The sequence below is a fragment of the Pinus tabuliformis genome, chromosome 5_2, assembly GCF_031772625.1.
Source record: "Pinus tabuliformis cultivar Carrire ecotype Pingquan chromosome 5_2, CPIR1, whole genome shotgun sequence".
NCBI lineage: Eukaryota > Viridiplantae > Streptophyta > Pinopsida > Pinales > Pinaceae > Pinus > Pinus tabuliformis.
The window spans coordinates 987,642,669-987,669,565 of NC_142306.1; the positions used below are offsets into that span (position 1 = coordinate 987,642,669).

The 26,897-nt window shown below is 39.6% G+C and overlaps 1 protein-coding gene across 2 annotated transcripts in view; it reads left to right on the top strand.

Moving 5' to 3' along the window:
* The first annotated feature begins 587 nt into the window (after positions 1-587).
* Positions 588-26,897, top strand: part of LOC149162618 (DNA ligase 4-like) — a 387,402-nt gene continuing 361,092 nt past the window's right edge. The window contains exon 1 of one of the 2 annotated variants that reach the window (XM_089437333.1): positions 588-775. The gene's annotated coding sequence lies outside the window, so the exon portion shown is untranslated. The remainder of the gene's footprint in view (positions 776-26,897) is intronic. The other variant, XM_089437332.1, reaches the window with a different exon arrangement.

Genomic DNA, 26,897 nt, shown 5'->3' on the forward strand with positions numbered 1-26,897 from the left:
AATGATGCTTTGGGGGCAATCCTCTCTCATTCCACTATTTGAGTCACTTCAAAGGACACCATTTGGATTTTTATTGCCCTAGTCATTGCAAATATCGAATTACAGTTTACTATATTTGATTGACTTGAATGTTTTCCTACATCAATTGGTATGGTAAAGTGGTACAGCAACCAGTGCATGGTTAACCCTCAAAAAATCAATACAGGTCAAATTAATTACTAGTTTGAACACTTATTTCGTTAAATTATATCTTTGTTAATGCATTTGGACTTTGTATGATGGAATGGTGTCAGTACTTGTGTTTTTTTTGCTTTTCCTTTTGCAATTAATGTGTATGTGGCCTTGACCAAATGATTGAACTTCTTGTAATTTCAGGTTTGCTGTATCCTCATGAGACTAGTGTTCTTGCATCAAGTAATAGATGTGAATGCAAAAGCAGCAGATTATTTTGTAGAAACTTTGAATTTTTAAATCGAAGAGAGTTTTGTAAGTTTTACAATATCAGATTTAATGGCTCTCTATTTTGTCAAGGTATTCACTATTGATTACATAAATTACCATATCGTGTACATTTGGTGGTTCAATATTTCTCCTTTTTAACGTCTCCAGGGAAATACTTATAATTTGGTTTCCTTAGATGAAATAGATGTAATATTTGATATACTTTATGAAGAGAAACATGGCAGCATTATCCATCTTCCCTTGAAAGAAAGGAGAAGAATATTGAAGGATATCATTCAACCTTCATTTCCTCAAGTTGTCAATATTGGAGAAGGTAAAAGTTTACGTTTTTGAATTGATTTCATGACACAATTTGGCTTCCTTGTCATTGATATAATGTTCTACTTTTACCTAAATCCTTTATTGAGTGATTTAGTTTGTGCTTCTCGAATAATTTGAAAATATGATTTGTGTAACATTTATTTGATTGTGATATGTGTTTTCTCATGGCCATTGTTACTTATATGAAACGATATGCTTGTAGATACTTTGATTTTCTAATAAACCATGATTGTCATTTCTACTCATTGTCAGAAGTCAAGTATGACCTTTCTATTTACATGGTGAATAACTCATTTATGTTCTTAACTTGGAGTGTCCTGAACTTTCTATTTCACCATTTGTTATAACCATGTATTTGATTGTTATTTGCTTGATGCTCAAAATTCCAATAGACTTCAATAGGGTTTATCATCTATTGTTGATCAATCCTCAAATAATTTATAGGTAGCCAGATTTGTCGCATGGTTGGAGTCAATTTTTTCACATCCTACTAGGAAAATCACTACGATGATATCTATTACAAGGAAAATCACTGCGATTTTTTTCATATCGTACTAGGAGAATATTTCAGCAAAAATACTCAATTTACAGCAAGCTGGAAATTCTGGTAATATAAACTTTATCAAATCTTTGAGTGAGGGTTTTGCTGGATCTGAAAAATAATTATCATAACAATGGATCTGCAAAACACTTCAACAATACCCTCATGAAATATGATTTATTTTACGAAAATACAGGGTAGTAATTTCCTTGGGTAAAAGAATAGGTATTTAAGCCAAAATTCCAAGGATTTGGTAGCTTTTTTCAGATAAAATTTAAGCATCAGGTAGAAAAGTTTTTTGTATTTTTATTTTTTATAAAAATGAAAAAAAAGTTAAGTTGATAAGATAAGATAAGATAATTATAGTAATGTCCAACAAATGACCACAAAAGTAGGTCAATGGGACTGTTGATGTCAATACAAAGCAGTACTAAAAGTCTCCTATATAAAGAACAAAAAGTAAAGTAGAAACATGAATTCTATATGTGAAAACATGTAAAGACCCCTGGATCCAAGTGCATGCAGTGTCAATGGGAGGTAGATGTGTAAAGTGATAGGATCTATGAAATGGATCATGGTCCACAAGATTTACTTATAGTCTTATACTAACATCCAAGGCTGAATGAATAAAACCCAAATAGAATTATGCCTTGAAGAGGAGCTAGAGGATGATCTGGACCCTCTACTGTGCTGTTGCATGGCCGATAAAGCTCACTGTTGATGTGATGATGCTAAGGGATGGACTCATTGCTTGTCCCTTGTTGCTGCACAAACTAGCAGGTCTAGTTTGTAGGCTAAAACTAGAGGGCACAACAACACTTTGGGACTAAGGCCCACTGTCACCATAACCTAAGTCCCATTCTCTTCTTGGATTTTCACTGACGGGAGGAGTCCCACTATCCCACACTTGCGATAGATGTGTCCAAGTTTGGTTTGAAGTGAGGCAAGGAGGCTCATTCAATGGAAAGGTTCATTGAAAGTATGAGCTTTGGGAGAAGCTAGGAAGAATTTCCAAGAAAAACCCATTGAAAGAAAGACTACATGAGATCTAGGGTTGAGAAATTTTATGATATAATTCATCCAAGTTCAAGGTAGATAAAATAAAAGGTTGCGAATGATATACTTCAACAAGTACTAAAGAACAAACCTTTAGAGAATCCCCAATTTGAAGGATGGCTTCTAGGGTTCCCACTTGGTGTGATAGCTAGGGCATCATTTATATTGAAATTCCACTGTTGGCATTTGTTCAAAACTCGTGGATGTCTGGAGGAGACACTAAGGAAGAGTCCTGTTAGGACAGAATTAAAAAATTCCTCCTCCATAAAATTTCACACCAAGCCCTAGATGGGCCTCCTTATCCTTAAAGGGATGAAAAAAGAGGCAAGAAATAAGTGAAAAGAAAGATTTTTTGTTGAGTTAATGCGATCACTAAGGACTTAGGACCAGTGCCTAGCAATTGGGAGGATAGAGTAAAAAATGATCTTGGTTTGATAACTTCGCTCATCAAGGAGGCCTAAAGAAGCAGCTTCACTATTTATGGATGCAACTACACTGCAACATTAGACTTTTATACTTCAATTGCAATTGTTATGGAGTTTCAAGGATGCAAATTATCCTTTAGGAACATTCATTCATTCATCATCTTATGAGTAACACATGCAAAATTTTCTAACAGTATCAAGGCCTTAAACAAATTTTCATGAATTAGGGCACAATAATAACCATAAGAATAAAATTTCCATGCATTAGACATTCATTATTTCAGAAATATAGCATTAATAGGCACTTACAAGACAATGAAGAGTATGTCCATCCACAAGAATGCCAATAATAAGTTCCAAGATAGAAAACAAACTTTTCCAAATATCAAAATGCATTAGCTTCATCCAAATCTCTCCACAAAATTGCAGGCTGAAAATCCTCTAATGAGGTAGTTGAAAATCCCAAGTGCGATGATCCAATACAAAATGAGACCTCTCTTATTTATATCACGCTCCTCAAGTTTGATTTAGCCTAATTAAGACCCTAATAATATTTTAATGTGTAAAATAATACGTCTTTGGTAACAAGCCCACCAAATAGCTACTAAAGTGAATGGTAAGCCATTACAAGAGGGCCGAAATAGTGCAAAATGGAATAGGGAGGGTCGTTGAAAGGCCAAGATGAGTCCTCAATGTGCTTATGATGAAAGTGAGGGCGTCAAACATGATGAATAAGAGGGGGATGCCCTCAAATTGCTGCAAAACATCTCCAAACCCCAACATGGGCTATTTTGGCTCCAAATGGGTCTCATGGACCTCCAAATGGCTCAAGATCATGTTGATGCTCCATCAATGAGGGCTAGAAGATGACACATGCCATCCCATGGCTCTCTGGATGAGACAAAACCTCCTCTTGGCGCTAGATCAGTTGCCAAGTGTCGGGTGCAATGTGTAGCCCACTGGGCAACATGGTCCATGTGCATCATCATCTCTGTATTGCTGGGGCACAAACAAGCAACATGGTGGTGCTGAAGAAGCCAATGGTATGTTTAGCAATGCTGGAGGCCCATGAATCTCAACGCTCACCCTACAAGTGCCATTATGACCCCTTGGAGAGTGAAAATTTGCTGCAATAATTGATTTATTTCTCCTACTTATTTATGATAAGTTATTTACCAATACTTTAGTAAATAAAAAAATAAATTTAGTTGCAGACTTCACGAACTAGAACTGAAAATTAAACGGAAAGAGAAACATCAACATATGAACTACCACATTGACACACTTGTTTTTGGACAGTCGTCCCCGGAAAAACCCAATGCGGGAAAACCGGTGCAACAGATCTAAGGATTCTTATTATTGGCAGTAAATATTTGAATACAATCTAGGATGCTCATCTAACAATCCTTTACAGAGAAAATATTGGCGGAAAATCTGAGTGAGTTTTACCTCACTTCACCTGGTAGAATTTCAGCTGATCCGGCACAAGACTGGCTAACCCTAACTATTTTTGCGTTGGCTCTGCGTCACCTTCTCTGCCCTTTGCGTCAACTCTCCTAGCTATTCCGGTAGTTCCTGACAGTTCTGGTAGTTCCCAACAATTCTGACTGTTCCGACAGTTCTGGATTCTGCGTGAAAGGCAACTTTTCTGCTCTGCCATGGCCGTTCTGGCTCTACGTCAGGATTGCGTGGGCCTAGATTGGCCCAACGCCAGCTCTCCCGGCTACCGCGCTGCCTCTCTGCAAGCTCTCTCCGTCTTTCTATTTTGTATTTCTTGGAAAGTCCTTCTCCTGGATTCTCTCTGCTTCTTAGCTGCAAGATCTCCCCAATCAATTTTCCTCTTGAGAACTTCTCGCCTCAAAAAATCGATTTCCTTAATCTCTTTTTGTTTTTCCAAATGAACCCCAAGCCTCCATTTTATACTTTTCTTGTCGAGTCTTCAACAACCGAGATTAAGTCTCTAATCAACGACTAAGATTAAAACATGACTTGATCTGCCTTCTAGATCATTCTCACCCATATTTTGATTAATACCTATTAATATTTTAATTTCCCTAAGTTTAGACTTAGGAACTCCATTAAAAATATTAATTATTTTAATAAAATGCAATTCGGGTGGAATTTCACCAAACGGTTTCTGGGTTCTTTAGAACTCATGTGCCTTAGCCTTTGTTGAAGAAAGTGAAACTAGGTTTGGTCTTCATATTGACATGATCTTTGTATTTGATGTAATAAAAGGAAATAAATTATTTTTGTAATCTTGCTAAATGGGTTTCATGAGCAAGAAGTGTCACTAGGTGGAAAGACTTCTTTTTGATGTCTTTAGGATTTATTTATGTCAGGCCAGGGTAACTCCAGGATGAGCGGGAGAGAAAACTGATTTCTTATTCATTAGCTAACTCATATATATATACATAAATACAACGGATCAGTTCATCTTCCTGATGACTGTCCAGTTCACCCATCCGTTTCGGATTAGGTGTCAACATTCCCCCCTTTAATCTGAAGGGATGTTGGTGAGTCCAAGCATCGTTCTGAATCTTTCAAGCTTTTCTCTTCCAAGCGCTTTGGTGAAGATGTCTGCAATTTGCTCATTTGTGGAACAATGACGGAGATGGATTGTTTTGGCCTCAACATGATGTCGGATCAGATGATATTTAGTATTGATGTGCTTAGTACGATCATGGAACTTTGGGTTCTTGGCCAACTTTATTGCAGATGTGTTATCAATCATGAGTGGAGTTGATTGTATTTGTTTTACCTGCAAATCTTCAAGAATTTTCCTGAGCCACACAATTTCTTTCGTTGCTTCAGCTGCTGCCACATATTCTGCTTCTGTTGTGGAATCTGCTGGTACTGATTGTTTGCGTGATCTCCAGGAGACAGCTCCTGATCCAAGACTCATAGCATATCTTGAAGTAGATACCCCAGTTTCTTTGTCTCCATCGAAGTCTGAATCAGAGTATCCAATCAAGTTGAAGTCGTCCACCTGTGTATACTTGATTCCAAGGTCTTGAGTTCCCTTCAAGTACCTTAGAACTCTTTTTGCAGCAGACCAATGTCCCTCACAAGGCTTTTGCATAAACCTGGAGAGGATTCCAACAGCAAATGAAATGTCTGGTCTGGTAGTAGTGAGGTAGATGAGACTTCCTACAAGCTGTCTATACTTTGTTGCATCCTCAAATTCCTTTCCTTCAATAGATGTGAGCTTCAAGTTTTGTTCCATTGGAGTACAAAGGGGATTGCACTCTGTCATGCCAAATCTGTTTAACAAATCTCCAATGTATTTCTTTTGAGAAAGAAATATGGACTTTGGATGTTGGGTTACTTCAATGCCAAGATAGTAATGAACATAACCCAAATCAGTCATTTCAAAATTTTTTCCTAATTCTTTCTTTATGGATGCAATATAGCTTTCATTGTTCCCTGTCATTAAAAGATCATCTACATATACCACAAGATATACAACTGTTTTGCCAACTTTCTTGATAAATAAAGTTGCATCATCAAGATCAAAATGATTGAAGTTGAGTTTCAGAAGATGCTCAGTTAGTTTTTCATACCAGGCTCGTGGTGCTTGTTTGAGGCCATACAAGGACTTCACAAGTTTGCATACTTTTTGTTCATGTCCTTTCATAGCAAATCCTTCAGTCTGGGACATAAAAACATTCTCTTTTAGATCTCCATTCAAGAATGCAGTTTTTACATCCATTTGATGGACTTTCCAACCGTTCTGAGCAGCTAGTGCAAAGAGTGTCCGGATGGTGGCCCATTTTGCTGTGGGGGCAAAAGTTTCCTCATAATCGACCCCTTCCTTCTGTGCAAAGCCTTTTGCCACAAGCCTAGCTTTGTGCTTGTCAAGTGAGCCATCAGCTTTGTACTTGTTCTTGTAGACCCACTTGCAGCCAATTGGTTTGGTTCCAAATGGAGGATCAACCAGCTTCCAAGTGCCATTCTTTATGAGGGCATCATACTCCTGCATCGCTTCTTTCCATTCATCATGAGAAGCAGCTTCTTTGAAGGAAGTTGGTTCAAAATCTGTAGACAAGTTCAATTCACAATCATAAGTAACATCCATATCAACAGGTGAATTAGAGTTATCTACATCACCTCCATCTTGTCGGTTTGTTTTTCTGGTTTTTGTTTTTCCAATTTCATCAGGATGAACACTTTCAAGTGTCTTTGTCAGCCATTTTGGGGGACCTTTCTGAGATGGTCCAGGCTGCTCTGTTGATTGAGTTGGGTCTGAATCAAGATTGAGTCTCCCAATTCTATCAATTACATCACTTAAAGCATCATCCGTTGTTGGAGTGTCATGCAGGGGAGATTGTTCTTCAGAAGAAGATTCCACATGTTGATCTAGTATAGGAATCCCCCCTTCAAGATGTGGAATCTGATTATCAAACTCTTGAAATGATTTCGGTTTTGTGAATTTATCCAAGCGATCAAGTTGCCGCTCAACAACACTGTCAGATTTGGATGATTCAAGAAAAATGACATCTCTGGATAAAACAAACTTTTTATTTACTTCATCATAGAGGCGGTATGCTTTAGATGTGTTTGAATACCCCAGGAAGATACACTTACGACTTCTAGCACCAAGTTTGTTTCTATGTACCTTTGGTATTAAAGCATAACAGGTGGAACCAAAAATCCTGAGATGTTTTACCGAAGGAACATGTCCATACCACAATTCATAAGGAGTCTTGTTTCTTATAGCACTAGATGGACATCTATTCTTTATATATGCAGCACATAGAACAGCATCAACCCAAAACATTGTCTTACTCTTTACATTTTTGAAGAAAAGCATGGATCGTACCGTATTCAAAATTGTTCTGTTCATTCTTTCAGCTACACCATTCTGTTGAGGATTATAAGGCACAATTGTTTGATGTTTAATCCCATGTTGGCGAAGATAGTGTTCAAATTCATTTGATGTATATTCTTTTCCATTATCAGTGCGAATAGACCCAATATGAGATTGTGCATCATTTTCAATCCATTTATGAAAATTCTTGAATGTTTGAAAAGCATCAGATTTGTTCTTCAATAAATAAACCCAACACATTCTGGTATAATCATCAATAAATGTCATGATATATTTATTTCCATTTGCAGAAGAAACAGGCATTGGACCACATAAATCTGAATGAATGAGTTCAAGCTTCCTATGTGCTCTTGAATGTGAATCATGAAAAGACTGTTTGCTATGCTTTCCTAGAATGCAAGCATCACATTGCTTATGTTTTCTAGGAATTGTAGGCAAACCAGCAACACCATTTTTCTTCAACAAGCGGAGACTATCATAGTTTAAATGTCCAAATCTAGCATGCCATAATAAACTTGATGGAAGTGTACCGTCTTCATGATGAGAAATATATGAAAAATGTTGTGCATGAGCAGAGGTTCCTTGCAGTTTAAGAAGTCTTTCTTCTTCTATACCTCTCATGACAAGTGAATGGTCAGATGCCTTTCTTACCTCAAGATTTCCATCAAACATATGAATGGAGTGACCTTGCTGGCGGATGTGGACCAGGGACAACAAGTTTCTCTTGAGCTGTGGGAGATATAGAACATGATCCAGAAGAAAGTCTGGAAGACCAGGCAGTTTAAGCCTGATTGTGCCAAGCCCTGATGGCTTGATTTTTGACTGATCTGCAAAGTATACTGCTCCATCAACATTGTAAGTGAAATCTTCAAAAAATTCTTTCCTATGAGTCATATGACAGGTTGCTCCTGAATCAAGCAACCAGTCATTTTTCGAAGAAGCAAGTGAAGCATTAAACAAATCTTCATTTACTCCAATGTTACATTGTGCCTCAATATAGTGAGCGGATTCAGGTGCTTTACCTTTGTCTGTGTCATCAGTTTTACCTTTCTGCTGATTTCTTCTCTGCTCAACTTTGTCCCATGGTAGCTTGCATGTAGAAGCATCATGTGATCCATTTCGTTTGCAGCGAATGCAATGCAGATCTGCCTTTTCTGCTTGAGAATGTCTGCCCCCCTGCCTCTGAAGTATCTTCCTCTTCCTCTTCGTCCACCTCTTCCTCTTGTAGAATCTTGAGCAGGATGCTTTTCTTTATGAGCAAGGCAAACAGTCTCTTTAGAAGATTCAGGGACTGTTTTCTTTCCAAAGGCTTTCTCTCTTTCAGCAAACTTTTTCACAAGAGACTCAAAGGTTATGTCTTTAAGATTTCCATTTGCTTGTAAAGACTCAAGATAATTAGAGTAGGTAGGATAGAGTGCTTTGAGAAAGGCAATAAGAGAGATATCCAGCTCAACCTTAGTGGATTTAATATCATGCATTATAGACTTTATTTCAGATGCAAGAGCAAGAGGATCATTATTTTTCAGTTCAAGAGTGAAGAGTTTAATCGTGAGCTGAACAACTTCAAGTGCAGAATGTGAATCATAGAGTTCTTTCAGCTTTTGTAAAGCTTCAAAGGCAGTGGAATATGATGAAATATGACGACTTACTTCTTCATTTACAGATGCTGCAATCAATGCATAGGCTTTGTTGTTCTTGTTTTCCCAAATGACAAGTTCTTTATCTGATGTAGGCTGCACAGGGTCTTTGTCTTCTTCTCCGACACACACTCCTTTCCACAGCTCATTGTAGATGAGGGTGTGTTTTACCATCTGAGACCATTCTGAATAGTTCTCCTTGCCAGTGAGAACTATTCCTACCATAGAAATGATTGAATGCATTTTGTAAAAAAATATCTCTGCTAAAAAAACTTCTGTTGATAAAAGACTTCTAGGTTAGTGGAGGTAAAACCAAAATGTACAGTTGTTATTTGTCGGTGAAATGATATCGTGATATGAATCACAAACCAGAAATATCATCATTCTGCCTTATAAAATCTCAAGCAATCCTCTTTCTTGTCCCTAAATATCATAATGCTGACTTATGAAAAAAAATCGAACTTCATTTACTGCTGCAATAATATCACTTTGACTTCAAACATTTCAAATAATAAAAATCTGGAACTTCATTCCCATTTGCTGTTGCAATAATATCACTTTATGCTTTAAGACAACATTATAAAAACTGTGCAACTGAATCTACTGAAAAATTGAATGTCTTTAAAAGACTGAACAAAATCCCGACATTGAAGCTAAAAATTTGCCAAGGAAATTCCGTGGAGGCCGCACCATTAACTGATCAAAACAAATAAAACGCAGTCGCAGTCATTCTTACACCATTAAAAACGCAGTCAGCTTCAAGATCTCCCATTACTCGCCATGGTTCAGGTGTTTCTGCAATGCACCGTGTGGGCAGTACAGGGAATACTTCAAATTCGTCCCGTCCTCGAAGAGAAAAGCGGTTAACTTATGTGTTAAATGATGCAAATGATTCCAGACAGCAGAGACGACAGAATCCGATTTTTATAGGAGAGCAGATGCGATTTGCTGAAGAGAAGTTGCCCTTAGAAACAAAACGAATTTTGGAGATAGTGCAAAGAAGTTTGAACATAGGCTACACAGCGCTTTTCAACACAATAATGATATTATTGTTGTGTGTGCTTTGCTACAACGGTTCACGCTTTGCAGTAGACTCAGAAAACATCCGACGGGACCATGAGGGGACCGGTGCTGCGAGCAGAGTGTATATGGGAGAGCAGCGTACTCAAGGTGTATTCGGATGGGCATATAAATCTCTTCGCACCCTTATCGAGAATAGAGCGAAAAATTGATACCATCCGAGAGCAAGCTAAAGGACTTAGGGAACCGATTAACGACCCGGAAGCGCTAGAAGAGAAGCGTGAGGTATTAACTGTGATATCAATGGAGGCACAATTTATATGCGTATGGGAGAGCGCATGGAGGACTGTTGAAGGGTGCGACTGTAATCCGCTACCAATGGAAAATCCAGGCCAGCGCTTGGATAGAAGGAATCACTACACAGGTTTGTGCTACACGGCATCTATGCCCTCAATATTCAATATCAAAAACGCATCAACGCTCAGGTGTATTGAATATCAAGAACGCACATTCAGCAGCGCAGAAGCACGCAGTCTCAGGTGTAACTGAAACGCACATTCAACAGGGCAGAGGGCGCAGTGTCAGGATAGAGGGCTCAGTCTCAGGACAGAGGCAGGAGTTACAGCTATTTTAGGGACTGGGACCTGTGCTCTGATACCATGTCAGGCCAGGGTAACTCCAGGATGAGCGGGAGAGAAAACTGATTTCTTATTCATTAGCTAACTCATATATATATATACATAAATACAACGGATCAGTTCATCTTCCTGATGACTGTCCAGTTCACCCATCCGTTTCGGATTAGGTGTCAACAATTTATAAGTCAAAGAGTCATGTGATGTGTATAGAAACTCTTCATGAGTTTATGTAAATATGTACAAGTCTACCAACCCTCCAAGACCAAGATCAATGCCTCAAGACAAGCCTATCGAAGTCTGCAAGCAAAACGATAAGGAGGTGTTCGTATCGACTCCAAATAAACGAATTAAATATATAATTATGTCATGTCGGCTGGAAGCAATAGAGACGTCGGTTCATAAGGCAATGTCGGCTCAGGTTATATGTGCACAACCACTATAAATACCCTGTTGGGGTATCCGCAAATGGGCAAGACAGAACTCGCAAATACCTTTAAATTTCCGCATGAAGGAGAGTCGCAGTTAGGGCTTGACTGCACCTCGTTTGGGGTTTAGGTGTAGTCTTGACCTCGGCCTAATGGAGCAGGAATAACCTTGTATAGTGGACGCTGCAATGATTAAAGGATTAGACATTCTCGACATCTCTGTTTTGGCATACGGATCTACGTAGACATATCACAATTGCACAACTAGTGATCTCGGCATACCTGTAAGGATCTCGGCTGAATGGAGTAGCGAAGATCTCAGACAAAGGCACAATGTGTTAATAGATCTCGCATAACAGTCTTGGATACCTATGATTCGAAGATATCCTTGCATGGAGAGATCATCAAAGTCTGAGCATGTCACTCTCGGCATATCTATCTCGGATAGAAGGATCAAGACATGAGGACACAAAGATCACGTTGGTCTCAGGTAGATAACATATAGGCTCGATCACAGTGATATAAACAGATCATGAATAGACCACAGTGAGACTCGGATCTATATCCCACTGTCTCGACATAAGGAGCAGTATTACACTCTATAAGGAGAAACAGTACTAAAGCTCCAACAAACTGATAATGAAGGAATGATATAGTCTCGGCATCATAACAATAACAAGGACTACATGATGAGAAGCAGTAATGAGAATCACTGTCTCGGTAATGATGAAGATATAAAGCACAATCATCATGATGAAGACTTCAATGAAGACCTCGTTGACATAATGTAATGACTGTCATAATGAAGTGCATCAATGAAAGCATAGAGATCACAGTGAGGATCTCAATGGATCTCATTGATATGGAGAAGGAGCAACAATGAAGATCTCAGGGATGCTGTAGTGATGGCTTCAATGATGCAGCAATGAGGGTGATCTCAACAGTAACAGAAAGGAGGATTGATATCTTGGTCTTGGAGAGGCAGAGTGTGTCAAGGGTCATGGTCTTGGTATTTGTCAATGGAATCTCTATAAGAAGAATTTACGAAGGGGTTTTCCTCTCCAAGAGGGAGAGGGTTTGGCCCTGGCAAAAAGCCCAAACATTTGTGTTCTTGTCTCTTTTGTTTTGATAGCAGTTTGATGAAGTTAATACACATGCTAATAATGAAGTAAATAACAAGCTAAGATAAAGATTGCAGAAATACTTCACAAATTGTTATCATGTATCAAAGAATCTCCAAACAATACACCTGTGGTGCTCCCAATGGGTGTGGGGGCACAATAATAACCTCATGGGTCTCCAAATGAGTCAAAGATGCCTGTAGATCGTTTGCAAGGGCTCTGATGATGGTGTAGGGGATGTCACATCATGCTACAAGTCCTGGGTCAGTTGCCAAGTTCATGGTACATTTGTGGGGCCAACTGGGCAACATGAACTAGGTGCATCTTCCTTGTCCAATAAGAGTATCTCGAGCATCTCTGACCATTCTCGAGGATCCATGAAATGCTGTCTACTGCTGTGGAGGTCCATGGCTCTCATCACACCCTTTATGTGCCAATGTAGCCCTCTGGAGGATTAGGACCTCGCATAAGAAGACCAAACCCAAGATGGAGACCATCTGCAATTCTACATAAGATCCAATGCGTCCCCTAGCCTTCCAATACAACAATTCAATAGAGAAATCGAGTAAATGGGCTTACCAACCATGGACCATAGGTGGGGACTTCATAATGGCCTGCCCTTCCATAATGGGCTTCGGGATGTGCCAATGTCTCCTAACTCCAAATAGGGTTAATCAAGTATCCTATTAGGTGGTTTCTACTTCTTAAGGGGATAATATGTTCATGGTACATCCTTCAAAAGGTGGTGGCATGTGACAGATAAGTGAATGAAGTAGGGGATGAGAAGGGGCAACCCTGGGCCACATACCAGGGTACAAGGGTAGCTAATAAAAGGGAAGCCCACACTTGGGGTTTATAATGTAAAGGGGGGAGAAATCATGGTACAAGAGGTGCCCCAACCTTGATTTTTCCACCTTTATTTATATGCCTTTTGCCTTTTTATGATTTTCTTTGATTAACTGCTTGGGGCTCAAGGGGTAAGAGCATGATGCATAAGATATAGCAGTGAATACCCCTTTTTAAGGTAGGGCGGTTCATTGCCCACCAAGGGTTGGGACAATCATGGGTTCCTATATGATGAAGGAGGCTCATAGAACTTGTAGGAACCAGGGTGATGGCCATGATGATGGGGTAGAGCTCATGTATTGGATTTTGCCCACGCTAAATGTGTTTGTCCCGACCATATTTTGCATTTTGTGGTACATTTTCCTGTTGAATGTGGCCAAATATGCTTTTGTCTTTCTTTTTAGCTGCATCAACCTCCGGGGCATCATTCCAGGCCTGACCCAAGGTGTGGGCAAGGGGAAGGGGCAAGCTAACCCTATGTGGACCCAATTGAGGAATGTTGGCCCAAGTGAGAGAATGATGAATGGGGTAATACTAAGTGGAAAGGGGGTAATATAAGCAGATAAGGGATCGAGACCACGCAACCAAAATCAGGGTTTCCCGTGAAATACTATTACGAATATAAATTAAATAAATATAAATAAATGTAAATACTAAATAATCAAGTAATGGTTATGTTTAAAAAGTCATTAGTTAAGTGAACATGCATGTCTAAAAGACATGTCCAATTGTGAAGGGACACTTGCCTAGTATATATGCATGTCCTCACTGTAACATTCAACATCACTTGTACATTTTATATATTAATAAATTATTGTTACAAATGCCTTTTTGTGCATTTTTACATTAAAAGTCAACAAGCTATAAGTTTTGTTCCTCCAGTGGTATCAGAGCCATGTGAGACTTTGAGCATTATCCGTCGCACAATATAACCATGTGAGTCTTTGAACGTTGTTCGCTGCACAATATTGTTGATTTGGGGTAGCATCGGATGTGCTCTAGCCATGAAAATTGGTGGAGAGGCTAAAGCACATGAGATCTCCAATACCCAGAAATGGTTTGGGCAGAATCTAACTAGTTTGGGAGATATTAAAATAATTAATATTTTTAATGGAGTCCCTAAGTCTGAACTTGGGGAAAATAAAATGTTAATGTGAATTAGTATAAAACTGAGTTAGAATGGTCCAAAAGTCATGGATCAAGCCAGATCTAATCTTAGCCATTGATTAGGGACTTAATCTTGGCCGTTGAATTGTCAACGAGAAAAGCATAAGAGGAGGCTTGAGGTTCACTTGGAGAACACACCGAGTTGATCAAGAATTCGATTTTTTGGGGCAGGGCTTGTTGAGGAAATCAAAGGAGTGATCAGAGTTGCAACTGAGGGGCATCGAATGCAGTAGCGGAGAGGCAGAGACAGTACTGGGAGCACTAGCGCACAAGTCGGGAGAGGGTTGATGCAGAGCTAGCTAGAGGCCATGTAGAAGCAGCCAGAGGTCACGTAGAGGCAGCCAGGCGCTGCGCAGAGCCTAAGGATGGTCAGCCTGGGAGACATGGAGGCTCCAGAGGCTGACGTTGAGCCAGAGAGGCTGATGCAGGCCCTAGAGGTTGACGCTGAGAGATTTCGTGGGGTAGATTGGGGTTGATATCTGTCTCCGACTGAGAGGTACTACTGCCGAGGGCATTCTCTGTTGGGTGAGCCATTTTTGGCACCCATATTGTATTATGAAACTGCTTAATAATAAAACCCTCAGATAGCTGCACCGGTTTTCCCGCATTGGGTTTTTCCGGGGACATTAGTCCAAAAATAACTGTGTCGCTTGTGTGCTTGTTTTTTCTTCAGTTGATGATTTGTATGTGTTGAGACTGTACTTGTATTTATTTTCAGTATTTACATGGTAAATAACTTGTTAATTCATAGAACAAGTAGGAAGAAATAAATTAGAAAGTACAGGAAGGATTTCTAATAGTTAGACTTAGAAATTCCAACAAATATGCCATTACGTTTACATCCTGAATTCATGGAGCAGTTTAGTAAAATTCAATAAGCATTTCGGTGTTTAGAAAAATCATGTGCAGAAGCTACAACATGTTTTAAGAAAAGTTACGCAAAAATCGGTAACAAGGAAGATGATAGCGATAATGAAGAAACAAAACAAGGTGTAGCATTAGATGATTATAATGTTGATAATGAAGATATTGCAGAAAATGATCAAGATGATGATCCTAATGAAGTTGATCTTGATGTGGATGAGAATGATATAGATGATGTTCCAAATGAAGGTGATGAGGATTATGTAGATCAAGATGATGATCCAGATGAAAATGATGTCGATGAAGATGATTTGGAATATGTTGATGATGCACAGAGTGGAGTTGCAACATTGGCTTTGTTTCATTTATTCCCTGATTTGCCATTATATCAAATTGTTGCAGAACCTTATCGATCACTGTGTACATTGAATTCTCGAGGAGGTGTATTTTGGATAGAATGTAGTTGTTGCTATCAGGAATATCAATCCGAAAATATGGTACAGTGTGGGGATGGGCTTCAGATATGTTTTGAATGTATAGAGAAGCAGGTTAATGAATCCTTTATGGAGTTCTGAGGGCACATGGCTCTTTATCTTGCATCAATATTGGTCACTGCAAGGAATCAATTTCTTTGTCAGAGATTAGGAAAGCTATTCCAAATGATGTTGTTGAAAGATATGAATATCGCCAAGCCCAAGATGCTTTAGCTGAAGCCAAAATTGAGAATTTGATTTATTGCCCATTTTGTAGCATTCCATATGAAATAGGCAAGTGTGCACAAGTCTTGCACTCTCCAGACTCCAAACCCTAAATGTTTAAAAGCTTCATGTATCTAATGTAAGGGGTTGAGTCACTTACCACTACGTTGTGAAGAGGTTGATAAAAAATCAACTGGAACGACTCTTCGTAGGGAAGTTGAAGAGAGGTTGACCAAAGTTGTGATAAGAGAATGTAACGTTTGCAGGGCAACGATAATCAAGTCGGATGGTTGCAATGTCATGACATGTAGGTGTGGGAACCAATTGTGTTATGTTTGCAGACAGACAACTTCATTTGGTCATTTTTGTTTTTGTCGTCCATGTATCGGGGAACCAGGGAAGCCTTGTCCAAAATGCAACAAATGTCATACATATGAGACTAAGAAGGAAGATAAGGAGGCTTTGGTTGCTAGGGTGGAAGCCATGAAGGAAATGGTTCGCATGAATCGTGGATTGCGTGATCTAGAAATTGGACCTCCCCTCAATAGGCTAACACGACAACCATGCACAAAGGGGCAGCAAAATCGTACACAAAGTTTTTGTCCATGTGAAATTAGACCTCCGCAAGAATTTAACATACACGGTGATCAACTCGCAAACCGTCCATGTTCCCTGCCAACAATTCCTGTCTCTACCATTGCTCCCTGCTCGTTCGCTCTGCCGCTGCCCCACGTCCTGCTACCATTGTTCCCTTATCCACCTATGGTCGTCATTCCCTGCTGCTCCCCGAAATGTTGCTCCCTACTTCCATGCCATTACCGTTTCGTCCACCAGAACTTCAACACGTTGGTCGTGCCCACACCCCACCAACCACGCTGCCTGGTCGCTCCCACGTCCTCGCTGACCACGCTGCCCTTTTTGACACCTTCCCTGTTTTCATCCGTCGTCTTCCCCTGACAACTTGACACCTTTCGACTACTATAGTTTCCTTGGACCACTGCAAAGTCTGACCATTGCAAAGTCCTCAGACCACTCTTGAAGTCCTTATCGACATACTCTCCTCCATTATCTGAGCGCAAAATTTTATTTTCTTCCCAGTCAGATTCTCCACCAGAGCCTTGAACTCTTTGAATCGATAGAAAACCTCGTCCTTGGTTTTCAGAAAATAAATCCAAGTTTTCCTTGAGTGGTCACCAATGAAGGTAAGGAAATACTCGGCACCACTAAGAGCTTTGGTGGACATAGGTCCGCAGATATATGAGTGTATCAATCCTAGTACACTCATGGTCCTGTGTTTACTCCTAGGAAACACTGCCTTGGCATACTTTCCTAGAGCACATCCTCTGCATACATCATCTTGTTCCGTACCCAGATCCGGAACTCCTGTTATAGTGCTCTTGAGAATTCTCAGAGGCCCATGGTGCAAATGTCCCATTCTTCTGTGCCACAGTTCGTTCAAGTCCTTGTCTCCATGATTGCCTATTAGTGCCATTGGTGATTCGAGTTGTAATCTGTACAATCTGTTACTTTTGATCTCGATTTGCACTTTCTTCTTCCAACTCAGGTGTTTGACGTGTACCTTCTCCTTGATGAAGTAGACGTCATAGCCCTTACCTTGAAGTTGCGACACGGAAAGTAAGTTCATCCCCAATCCTGGTACATGCAACACATTGGTAGCGTGGAAGCGTTCTCTCGATTCTGTTTGAAAAACTATGGTACCCTTCCCTACTGGAGTACACTTTGCCTTGTTCCCTGTGGTGATCTGAAAGTTCATCTTCTCTTCTTGATACTCTGAGAAACATTCCCTGATTCCCGTCATATGCCAAGAGGCTCCACTGTCTATATACCATACTTCTGATGATGCAGAACTAGTCATACAAGCCACCTCTTCTTCCATCTTGGAAGCCAACATGGAGAAATCGAAATCTCTTGTGCAATTTTATGAAAATCTGTGTGAGTCCCCTGGCGTGGATGCCTCTACATCATGGTCTCGAACCATAACTGATTTTCCCTTCTTGTCTCTGATTACTTGCTCTGATACCATGCGAAAATTCTATCACTGCAGCATCTGATTTATTTTGCCTACTTATTTTCAATAATTATTTATGAAATTCCTTCAATAAACATTAAATAAAATTCTGCTGCAGATATCACACCATAATACAAAAACAAACACATGCACAAGAATCAACACATCGACACAGATATTTTGGACAACAGTCCCTGGAAGAGCCCAATGTGGGAAAACCAGTGTAGCAAGGGAGGATTTTATTATTCAGCAATTCTTCAGTACAACCGGGTGCCAACTTGGCTTACCCAACAGAGAGAAAAATTCTCTAGCACTTCTCCCAGTCCCAACGTCAGCCTGGCTGACCTTTGCGTAGCTCCCAAACACTCTACATCAGCCTCTGCTTGTCTATGTCAGACCTGGGCCTTTCCGCGTCATCCACGCAGGCCCTCTAGTGACCAGTGTTTTAGAAAACGGCCGGCTCAGAACCGACTCGACTGAGTTGGTCTGAGCCAGGCCTTTAATTTTATGACTTGGCCAAGTAATCGGTTCGGCTGGCCGGGTTAATACCGAGCTGGCTGAGTTGTCTAACAACTCTGCCGGCTCGGTATTAACCTAGCCGGCTTGGCCGAGTTCGTATCAACCCGACCGGGTTACGTACAACGGCCCAGGCACCAAAAAAACTGTGATTTTTTTTTTAATTGCTGACACCAAATCTCAACAGACAAAAATACTTCAGGATAAATCTCAGGAAGATAGAAGGCCTTGGGACTAATGATAGAAGGTCGAGTAAATGACTTTAGAAAACCCAAAATATCATAGTCAATACAATTTTTGGTGTATAATCCTTTTTGTAATTTGATTGATGTTTTAGAAGGCAAAATCATTGGAGCATATATTGTTTACAAGGAGAAGTCCTTAGCATAAACCTGTTTTATTTGTAGCCTCTATGACTAAGGCCGAGGAGTCTCATCAAGCACCCTAAAAGAAGCTTCATAATAATTCTGTCTAAAGATATGTCTGGAAGGCACTAAAATGGACTAATGACAAGTTTAAGAAAAAGGACTGATGTCTTAGTGGCATGGTTGAAGTGTTGGAGATCTAGGCAAGCATTTGTTGCTATTCAAGCACTACAGTGATGAGTTAGACAAAGAGACGAGCAAAGCTAGAAACCGGTGGTTCATACTCAGAATAAAAGATTTGATCACAAAGCGGAGATGCATTGCTAGGTATGTATTATTGCTCACAGAAATCTTGAAGTCAAAAGTTTACTTTGGCAACATTCATATAGACCTTAGCTTGAGGAAATGACCATTTAAATGCTTGATCGAAAAATCTTGTATCAAAGTTGTGATCTGCTCCTTAGTCAGATTATAAGAATATATCTGAGGGCTGATTTGTGAGGAATCCTTGAAATCCATCAAGGACTGGTATGTTTGGAAATATGAATGAAAATCTTTAAAATTATGTTTTTTTATAAAAAAAAAAATATTTAATGTATTTTTTACAACAACCGAGTCATTGAAATCGAGCTGGCCGAGTCGATACCGAGTCGGAGTCGGAGTTGGAGTCGACCATCAGCCGAGTCGGTGTTAGAGTCGGAGTTTTAAAACATTGCTAGTGACTGTGTAGTCTCTTGCTGCCTCAGCGTCTGCCTGAAAGCCCCTGCGTTTGCCTCTCCTGCCTTTGCGTTGGTCCTTTGTTGCTGATCCTGACTCTCTACTTCGTACTTGCTGCCTCCTGCTGCTCTCTAGACCACTAGTTTGAATTTCTCAGCTAACCCCGCTACAGAAATCGAACGGATTGGTCTCCCTCAGTATGTTCTCCAACTGACCAGCAAGCCTCTTCTTATACTTTTCTCGTTGGTCCATCAACAACCGAGATTAAGTCCCAAATCAATGGCTAAGATTAGATATGGCTTGATCCATGACTTTTTGACCATTCTAACTTAGTTTTATATTAATTCACATTAATATTTTATTTTCCCTAAGTTTAAACTTAGAGAATCCATTAAAAATATTAATTATTTTAATATCTTCCAAACTGGTTAGATTCTGCCCAAATTGGAGATCTCATGTGCTTTAGCCTCTCCACCAATTTCTGTGGCTAGAGGACGTCCGATGCTAACCCAAATCAACAAGTCAGGCTGAGAATGGCCTCAGGAGCTTCCGAAATATTCCATAGTTAGTTCAATGAAAAGAGAGTTGAGATAGATACCTAGAACAAACCTTTAATGCCTTAGAGATGTTGGAAAATGCAATATGGCAACTATTAATTTCGATTTTCCCTTTTTTCTTAATATTTGCTTGCGATCTTTAATTATCTTCTTGTGTTTTCTCTATTTTATCTTTTCATCAAACAAATATCAAGAGAAATATAGTAAAGACAATGGACACAGAAAGTATGCTCCAATTCAAGGAAAAACCCCTCCAAGGGGAAAACTTGGAAAATTTCTTCTCTTCTTATAGAATCCGCGTCAAATGAGACAATCAAGACCCAAACCCTAGATCAAGTCCTCCTCCAAGTACGAAGTCAGCCCTTCAAGAAAAAAATTGCATCACCCGACTTCTAGGTGCACTTTCGATCCCCAGCTTCGACCTTGCAACTTCAACCTATTGCTTCTACCTGCAACTTCGATTTTGTAGTTGCTGCAGAAACCATAAGACAATACTTCAAGAGGTCTTTCTTGAGCAAGATGATGTTTCCTAAGAGAAACGAAGTCAAATCAAAATATTCGCTCTTCCGACAACTCGATCCTACAACTTCATCTCTGGCAATTCAAACATGCAATTTTGGCCTTCTTGGAAGTTGTAGAAACCCTAGATTTCACACGTGTGAGAGAGATATAGCCCAAAAACAAACTTTTCTTTCTCTTCTTGGATTCTCCTTGTCTTCTAGACCTTCACTCTTCCTTTCTTGCTTCTTCCAACTTTAGATTGAACTTGTTCTTGAGAGATCGAACTTGTGAGTGAGTGAATGCCAAATGAGGTCGAATTTGCTTCTATTTGTAGCCTTTCCAAGGGGCCGAATTCCCTCCTTTAGGTCGAATTGTAGCTGCCAGGTCTGAATTATACTTTGGAGGTTTCCAGGACCTTCTAAACTCAAAATTATTGGACACCTAATCCTCTATGTGTTGGTGTGGAATGTGAACAACCACTGGAGTCCAAGAGACCACTTGGAATATGAATCCAAGGGTCACATCAATGTACTATAAATGTATATCATGTCAATAATATATGCAGTCTAATGCTTATCTTCCACATTGGTTATTTACATTCCATGTATGTCTGACATGGTATCTGAGCGGGCGAATTCCTGCCCTGCTCAAGTGTGAGCCACTGTGTGTGTGGCCTTTCTCTATGTCTCAGTCTGACCTTTGCTCATCAGAATCGCTGCCATACATTGTCTGCTTGTTTTGTGGTCTTGCATGTACTATGAACTCCGCTATTATGCTCGGTACATTTATGATATGACCATTTCTTCACAGATTCCTTAATTGTGGTGTATTTTAAACATAACGCTCTCTGCGCACTTGACGCACCACCCAGTCCTGCCATCCCTGTCAAGTAAAAACATCTGACCACTCATTTTTCTATTCACAAGTTAGTTGTTTCCTGGAATCTCTCCTTCTCCAACTTGCACGGTCTGTAAAGAACAAATTGGCGTTCTCCCTCGGGTCTACAAATTCAAATGTTTTCTGACTTTGTCAGCGAATTGTATAGTCATTAAAATTTAGCAAAAATATCTTGCAATGTTCGGGACTCTTTGGTCTCATGGATAGCCTAGATGAGTGCCACCAGTTCTGCTCTATTTTGTTTTCTAGAACTTGAGCATTCTCACTGTGCGCCTGTCCATGGCGCTCCATTAATTTGTTGCCTCTTCTCTCGTACTTGTCTCCTGAAAACGATTACGCTTTCTTCTTTCAATTATCTACCCTGTGAAGTTGCATGCAGCCACATTTAACCGCCATATTAGTTGAATTATATTTGCATAACAGAGCCTTTTACAATTGGTTTGTCAGTTGCTAAACCCTATCCCTGGCTATCGCTATCTGTGTAATGATCCAGTTATTCGTTCTTTATCTATGCATGTCAGAATTGGCATTGTCCGTGGAAACAAGACTGTTCTAATAGCAATGAATGGTTGTGAGATTGAGGGATATGTAAAATTGGAGGTCATTTGTCACACAACCACCTGAAAATATTCCCTCTGCCCATCAGTTTTGTTGGTGTTGCAGCTCTGTCCCCTTACACCAATCAAGGAATACAAAACGTCTCTGTGACAACGTATGGTGTATATTGAAGTGAGCAGTCTATGCTGCCATTGCTTATTGGAGCCGATGTATTGGTTTTAAATCAAATGACAAAATGCTGATAATGCCTCGACGTCCCCGACTTGTGTAACTATCAGTGTATGCATTGGAATATGTTGTTCTGTGCGATGTATGGAGAAGTCAAAGAACAATTAATTGTGTATGCGCTGGTCTTGGAAAACAAACGTTTCATTTCTGTGTGTTTTGAAGTCCATCTGTTCATTAGACAACTGGATGACTGTGTGTTGACTGCTCTTTGCGTTGGTCATTCTTGTAATGTTCGTTGAAGACTCTAGTATATGGTGTGGCTGCTGTTTAACTCATTTCCAGTGCCCCACTTTTCTATTCAAGGATTTGACGCTGCTCCTCCTTCATGGTTCCTTAGAATTCACATTCATTGCTTTTATATTGTCACTTAGCATAGATGACTGTCGCTTCATCCTTTGTATTTTGAATTTCTTAAAGAAATGGCGGCTTTGGGGTTTTATTGAGCTCCTTGTATCGCATCGCGAGATTGGCGAGGTTAGCTTAATGGTATTTGGTCAGCTAAGGGTTTTTTCTAGTATTCTGTTAGGGATTTTTTAGATAATGGGCATTTTAGCTGATATCTTTGCAGTTTTGTCTGGAATGAGCTAACCGTGCTCAAATAGGAGCACTTGTGCACTTCATTCAATGTATTTGATGTTTTTATTTTCACTGAGTAACCTGGGCCTTTTTGGCAGAGCTCAGTAACCAGTTAAATTGAATGTATGCAATGTGCTTCAAGAATTTCTAGGAAATCCGTTTTACCATAAGAGATTCTGGAGCTGTTCATATGAAGTGCTTCAGATTTGCCCAAATTGAAATGCGTGCCCGATTCATTGGGACAGTTGAATCAATTGACACAGTTGAAGTTCGAGAGATGTGGTATAGAATTCTTATCACAACACTAGTAAAGTATTTTCAGCTATTATACAAAGAGAGATGGTTTTTTGATTGCAGTAGAGATTGGAAAATCTTTGCAATCATTGTGATTGTCAACTAATACTTCTTTTCTAAACTGGCTTTGATTGGTGATGTATTAGAGTTATTAAATATTCTCACTCTTTCAACTGTTGATGAGATAGTGAAAATCAACAAAAATACTCTTTGTGATATTAAAACATGTCTGTAGAATGCATAGGAAAAGATTGATTTTTTGCAGGTTGAATCCCAAGTTTAGTAAGATGAATTACATCAACATAAGCATCATAACACCCATCAGAAACAAGAAATGGTAGATCCAGGGACCAATGAAGCAACAAAGTTACATGCAGATGCAAAAATTCAGTATGCACTTCCCAAGCCCATCATCAGACCTTGGGAAGAGCTTGTCTATAACAAGCACAAAACCGGTCTTGGATATGACAAGGAATTGTCCTTTCATATTCCAGACTATTCCAAGCCCATTTAATTTCAAAGTGCTGGGTTTCTTCATGACGGTTCACCTTCACCTGTTCCAACTTCTCCTCCACATTCGCTGTCAAAAGTTGTTAAATGCCAACATCGTGACCGAGTTGGCCATATGAAAGATCACTGTTTTGATCTTCATCCATGGGAGCACTGTCATAAAATTTCTCATTCTTCAAACAAATGCTTCAAAAACAAGCCTCCTACAAGAACAAAGATTCATCTTGGATGGATCACTTCTTGGCAATGGGCTTTAACAACCCATAAGATATTTCTCTCATACAACAGGATTTGTTCTCGAATATTGAGAAGTCTTGCAGTTGAGTTTTCTCCATCTTCTCACCTTGTATCTGACAAGGGGAAGTGATGGTCATCTACAAGTTTCAAAGCCACATCAAGCGAGCTTGAGCCACAATCTGCCATACCGGATTCAAAGTTGTAGCCAGAGGCAGAGGTGCCACTGAGCATGCCTTCTGTTGGTGGTCAACCTTAAACCATCGATGTGGGATTAAGACTTCCCTTCAAAGAATTGGAGACACTTCCTCTAGCAGAAGACTTCAACTTCTTCCCAGTTTTGGAAGAGTTCCAGGAATTGCATTAAGCATTCCAGAGTTGGTGGTCATCCTTAAACCATTGCAGGTGGAGACCTCCCTTTTCAGGTTGAGGTTCTCTCTTTTTATGCGAGGCAAGACCTCCCTTTCAAGGTTGAAGGTTTCCCTCTTCAAAACATGAGGAACACTTCCTCTAGCAGAAGACCTCAGCTTCATGCCAGATTTGGAAGAGTTTCGGGAATTGCACTAAGCGTTCCAGTGTTGGTGGTCATCCTTAAACCACCCCCTTTATACCAACATTTCAGAGAGCACATTCAACCTAGTGCTGCCATGCATTTTTGCACATTTTGTATTATAGCTCTCTTCTTGGACTCATACATACCCCTTCAGATTAAGGGGGGGAATGTTGGACACCTAATCCTCTATGGGTTGGTGTGGAATGTGAACAACCACCAGAGTCCAAGAGACCACTTGGAATATGAATCCAAGGGTCACATCAATGTACTATAAATGTATATCACGTAAATAATATATGCAGTCTAATGCTTATCTTCCACATTAGCTGTTTACCTTCCATGTATGTCTGACAAAAATAAATTCTTTTACAAAGTACATCTTGCCCGAAGTCTTATAATCATGATGTTAACTCTTTTGACTCATGACAATAAATCCTATGACCCAACAAACCCTAGAGGCATGAAAAACATGCTTTTACCCATTGTTTTCAAAACCGGCCGGCTCGGAATTGACTCGGCCAAGTTGGTTCGGGCCAGGCCAAAAAAAATTGACTCAGCCTTGGATTTGGTTCGGCCAACTGGGTTAATACCGAGCCAGCTGAGTTGTCTAACAACTCGGCCGGCCAGGTTAATACTGAGCCGGCCGAGTTGTCTAACAACTCGGCCGGCTCCGTATTAACCCGGTCGGCTTGGCCACAACTTGGTCGGCTCCGTATTAACCCGGCCGGCTCGGCCGAGCCAGCATTAACCCATCCGAGTTAGAAAAAGAGGCCCAGGCTACGGATGAATTCCCTGGAATAACTTAAGTATCATCAATCAAAAGATTCAATGTTCTTTCGAAAATTGAATTCACTGTGACATTTTAACATCCAAACGAAATTTCTAATTATTGGCTATTTGAATCACAAACGATAGACTAGGAGCCTACAAGATTTTGAAATTGAATCCCATAGAAAATTGAGTTTCACCTTGCAAAATGTATAGTTTCTAAAACACAACTCGAACATCAATATTTGCTGCAGAAGTGTTAGTTGCAATATTTGCTGCAGAAGTGTCAGTTGACTAGCTGCATATAGCACATCACCAAATCCCACTGACCTCACAAAGACCACGACCTTTCACATCTCCTCTTTTGAAAAGTATTGACACAAAGGTGTCAATTTTAAGCCTAAAGGAAATTTAGAGACAAACATAATTACAGTAATAGAAGAATCTCTCCGTTCGATGAAGTACAAATTAATATAATTATAAATCCAAAAATGTGTTCATTTTCTCCTTCTTGTCACCACACCTTCTACAATAGTTGTTCTGATCCATGAAATATCATCAGCGATGCCTAAGTTTTATAGAATAATGTGGCATCCACTCCTTTGATGCATCATGCAATAGGCATAGTTTATGTCCCATGCACAGAAATGTTTTTCTCTATGCATCCTCCTTTTCCTCCAAAACAGAATTCAAGGATTAACCGGACATCCAAAATAGAACATGGAGATTAAGGGTAAGTTAATAAAGCCACTTGAAGTGGATGAACAGATTGACACTGCTTAATAAAAGAAAAACAATTTCATCCTTACTGTGTATATTTTTGGAATGAATTTTCCGTGTTCTAATAATCAGAATATCTTGCATCATTTGTTATGTGTTTTTGTTTTGATCTCGATTCTCTATATCATCATCATGTATGTATTGGACAATGCATTGGGTGCCATTTTGATATAATGGATATATACATGAGCTTGCTTTGATCATATGTTGTCTTCTATCTATATTCTAATGCTGTGTGTTTGGAAACATGAATGAAAATCCTTAAAACTATGTTTTTTTATAAAAAAATTAAATATTTAATGTATTTTTACAACGACTGAGTCATTGAAATTGAGCCGGCTGAGTTGATACCGAGTCGGAGTCGGAGTCAGAGTCGGAGTCGACCCTCGGCCGAGTTGGTGTCGGAGTCAGAGTTTTAAAACATTGCTTTTACCTAGAAGACCATCAATAAGCAGCATGAAACCGATGCTTTAAATTAATAACTTTTCTTTCTTCTTTTTTTTGTTACATATTATATGCATATTGAAATGAGTACAATAACAATTATGAAGATCGAAACTAGTTACATTTCCAACAAGAGAAGCCCAAGTTGATCCACAAAAACTCCAATGAAAGAAATTCAAAATAAGCCCAGAATTTTCAATTTCGACCTCCTTAAGGTTTGCAAGGCTACTCAAGGCCGCAGTCCATCACAGAGATAATTTCCACAAGATCAGCGTTTGTGTGCATGCCATTGTGGGAGAAACGAGTCTCCTTTTATAG